This window comes from Oryx dammah, unplaced genomic scaffold (genome assembly GCF_014754425.2).
Source record: "Oryx dammah isolate SB20612 unplaced genomic scaffold, SCBI_Odam_1.1 HiC_scaffold_29, whole genome shotgun sequence".
Classification (NCBI taxonomy): Eukaryota; Metazoa; Chordata; class Mammalia; order Artiodactyla; family Bovidae; genus Oryx; species Oryx dammah.
In genome coordinates this window covers 80,289,439-80,293,853 of record NW_024070213.1, presented here as the reverse complement: position 1 = coordinate 80,293,853, position 4,415 = coordinate 80,289,439, and the positions used below count along the sequence as shown (strand labels likewise).

The window sequence follows — 4,415 nt, the reverse complement described above, 5'->3', positions numbered from 1 at the left end:
AGATATGCAGATGACACCACCCTTATGGCAGAAAGTGAAGAGGATCTAAAAGGCCTCTTGATGAAAGTGAAAGAGGAGAGTGAAAAAATTGCCTTAAAGTTCAACATTCAGAAAACTAAGATCATGGCATCTGGTCCCATCACTTCATGGGAAATAGATGGGGAAACAGTGGAAAGTGTCAGACTTTATTTTTTTGGGCTCCAAAATCACTGCAGATGGTGACTGCAGCCATGAAATTAAAAGATGCTTACTCCTTGGAAGAAAACTTATGACCAACTTAGGTAATATATTAAAAAGTAGAGACATTACTTTGCCAGCAAAGGTCCATCTAGTCAGTTCAGTTCAGTTCAGTCGCTCAGTCATGTCCAACTCTTTGCGACCCCATGAATTGCAGCACGCCAGGCCTCCCTGTCCATCACCAACTCCTGGAGTTCACTCAGACTCACGTCCATCGAGTCAATGATGCCATCCAGCCAACTCATCCTCTGTTGTCCCCTTCTCCTCCTGCCCCCAATCCCTCCCAGCATCAGAGTCTTTTTCAATGAGTCAACTCTTCGCATGAGGTGGCCAGAGTACTGGAGTTTCAGCTTTAGCATCATTCCTTTCAAAGAAATCCCAGGGCTGATCTCCTTCAGAATGGGCTATGGTTTTTCCAGTGGTCATGTATGGATGTGAGAGTTGGACTGTGACGAAAACTGAGCACCAAAGAATTGATGCTTTTGAACTACGGTGTTGGAGAAGACTCTTGAGAGTCCCTTGAACTGCAAGGAGATCCAACCAGTCCATCCTAAAGGAGATCAGTCCTGGGTGTTCATTGGAAGGACTGATGCTGAAGCTGAAACTCCAATACTTTGGCTACCTCATGCGAAGAATTGACTTATTGGAAACGACTCTGATGCTGGGAGGAATTGGGGGCAGGAGGAGAAGGGGATGACAGAGGATGAGATAGCTAGATGGCATCGCCAACTCTATGGAGATGAGTTTGGGTAAGCTCCGGAGTTGGTGATGGACAGGGAGGCCTGGTGCCCAACAATTCATGGGTCGCAAAGGGTTGGACACAACTGAGCAACTGAACTGAACTGAACTGAATGTTTATTATTCTTTGAGCAAAATGTGATTAATGAATATATATATATATATATATATATATATTACCCAAAGTACCTGACTAAATTTTACATTTTGGTAGTAGAGATATACAAGTCAGTATAATGTTAGACAGAATTTAGTAAACACCAAAGGCCAAGTTAAAACTATATAACAGGGGTTATATAGTTATATAGGGTTATATAGGAAGATGGGGTTTTCCTGGTGGCTCAGCTGGTAAAAAAAATCTGCCTGCAATGCAGGAGACCTGGATTTGATCTCTGTGTCAGGAAGATTACCTGGAGAAGGGAATGGCTACCCACTCTAGATTTCTTACCTGGAAAACTCCATAGACAGAGGCTACTGCATGGTGTCTAAAAGACTGAGTGACTAACACACACACACAACAGGAAGATGTAGAGGCAAGCAAACTCATGAGATCTTACTGGAGCATAAATGAAATTTTCATAAAAGAAGTAGCACTTAAATAGTGACTTGTATAACAGGTGGGATTTCGAAAGCAAACATTTAGAGAGAAAATGACTAAATATAACTTGGAAAATGGCATGGTGTGGCGGTGATTTTGGGGATACATTAATGGAGCACTAAAGAGTTTGGTTTGAGTGAACCATAAGCCATAGGAATGATAAAACAAGAAATATCTTGGGATAAAAATTTGCATTCAATTACAGCAAAAAGCCAAGGAAAAATTCTAGTTGAAAACTAGTATCATGAGAACTGTGCTTAACAGTGGTGAAGGGAGGAGAATTGGGCAGAGGAATAGGTGAAAATGAAATTCAGGTGCAACAAATACTTTGCCAACTTGGCAGGGAGCTCTGAGGCAGTTATTGCCCTTAGAGTTGTCCTAGGTTGTGTTGAAATGGCTAGGCATTTACAACTGGCTCAATCTCCAAATGTGTGCAGCACTGGAAGAAGCAGGGAAATGTGGAGGTGAATGTTCCCCTGCAACTGAGGCAGACCCTGAGGGAGCTGTTGGGGAAAGTCATTCTTCTGGTAATACTTCCTGTCGCAGGGTGACAGGCCTCTTTCTCGCAGATGTGGGAAATACATCTACCTGTCTATCAGTAAATGGACTAAATAGTTCAAAAAAAATGATTAAGATTGTCAGATGGATGAAGGGCCAAAAGATTATTACAGGCAGCTTACAAGAGATCCCTTAAATATAAGTACACAGAAAGTTTAAAAAGAAATACAGTCACTAGGGAGAATAATATGGAGAGTTCTTAAAAAAACTAGGAATGATTTGACCATATGACCTAGTAATCCCACTGTTGGACATATACTCTGAGAAAACCATAATTCTAAAAGACACATGTACCCCAGTGTTCACTGCAGCACTATTTACAATAGCCAGGACAAGGAAGCAAACTTGATGTCCACTGACAGATAAATGGATAAAGAAGAAGTGGTGCATATATACAATGGAATATTACCTGGCCATAAAAAGACTAATTTGAATCATTTGTAGTGATGTGGATGATCTAGAGCTTGTCATACAGAGTGAGGTTAGTCAGAAAGAGAAAAACAGTATATTAATGCATATATACCGAATCTAGAAAAATGTGCTGATGGGCATATTTGCAGGAAAGTAATGTAGATGCAAAGGAGAAAAGGAAATATAAACCCATTTGAATGCACAGTTCTGAAGAATAGCAAGGAGAGATAAGAAAGCCTTCCTCAGTGATCAATGCAAAGAAATAGGGGAAAACAACAGAATGGGAAAGACTAGAGATCTCTTCAAGAAAACTAGAGATATCAAGGGAACATTTCATGCAAAGATGGGCTCAATAAAGGACAGAAATAGTATGGACCTAACAGAAGCAGAAGATATTAAGAAGAGGTGGCAAGAATACACAGAAGAATGTACAAAAAGGATCTTCATGACCCAGATAATCATGATGGTGTGATCACTCACCTAGAGCCAGACATCCTGGAATGTGAAGTCAAGTGGGCCTTAGAAAGCATCACTATGAACAAAGCTAGTGGAGGTGATGGAATTCTAGTTGAGCTATGTCAAATCCTGAAAGATGACACTGTGAAAGTGCCGCACTCAATATGCCAGCAAATTTGGAAAACTCAGCAGTGGCTACAGGACTGGAAAATATCAGTTTTCATTCCAATCCCAAAGAAAGGCAATGCCAGAGAATGCTCAAACTACCGCACAGTTGCACTCATCTCACATGCTAGTAAAGTAATGCTTAAAATTTTCCAAACCAGTGCTCACTTTGGCAGCACATATACTAAAATTGGAATGATACAGAGAAGATTAGCATGGCCCCTGTGCAAGGATGACATGCAAATTTGTGAAGCGTTCCATATTTTTAAAACCTCGAATAACCAAAGCAATCTTGAGAAAGAAGAATGGAACTGGAGGAATCAACCTGCCTGACTTCAGGCTCTACTACAAAGCCACAGTCATCAAGACAGTATGGTACTGGCACAAAGACAGAAATATAGATCAATGGAACAAAATAGAAAGCCCAGAGGTAAATCCATGCACCTATGGACACCTTATTGTTGACAAAAGGAGGCAAGAATATACAATGTAGAAAAGACAATCTCTTTAACAAGTGGTGCTGGGAAAACTGGTCAACCACTTGTAAAAGAATGAAACTAGAACACTTTCTAACACCATACACAAAAATAAACTCAAAATGGATTAAAGATCTAAATGTAAGACCAGAAACTATAAAACTCCTAGAGGAGAACATACGCAAAACACTCTCCAACATAAATCACAGCAGGATCCTCTATGACCCATCTCCCAGAATATTGGAAATAAAAGCAAAAATAAACAAATGGGACTTAATTAAACTTAAAAGCTTCTGCACAACAAAGGAAACTATAGCAAGGTGAAAAGACAGCCTTCAGAATGGGAGAAAATAGCAAGTGAAGCAACTGACAAAGAATTAATCTCAAAAATATACAAGCAACTCCTGCAGCTCAATTCCAGAAAAATAAACCACCCAATAAAAAAATGGGCCAAAGAACTAAACAGACATTTCTCCAAAGAAGACACACAGATGGCTAACAAACACATGAAAATATGCTCAACATCACTCATTATCAGGGAAATGCAAATCAGAACCACAATGAGGTACCATTTCACGCCAGTCAGAATGGCTGCTATCAAAAGTCTACAAGCAATAAATTCTGGAGAGGGTGTGGAGAAAAGGGAACCTTCTTACATTATTGGTGGGAATGCAAACTAGTACAGCCACTATGGAGAGCAGTATGGAGATTCCTTAAAAAACTAGAAATAGAACTGATATACGACCCAGCAATCCCACTGCTGGGCATACACACCA

General features: G+C 40.2%; 1 non-coding gene across 1 annotated transcript; it reads left to right on the top strand.

The window, feature by feature from the left end:
• The first annotated feature begins 3,323 nt into the window (after nt 1-3,323).
• Nucleotides 3,324-3,430, top strand: LOC120859005. Its single transcript, XR_005720021.1, has one exon. It is a non-coding gene; the product is annotated as a U6 spliceosomal RNA (small nuclear RNA).
• Nucleotides 3,431-4,415: the final 985 nt, after the last annotated feature.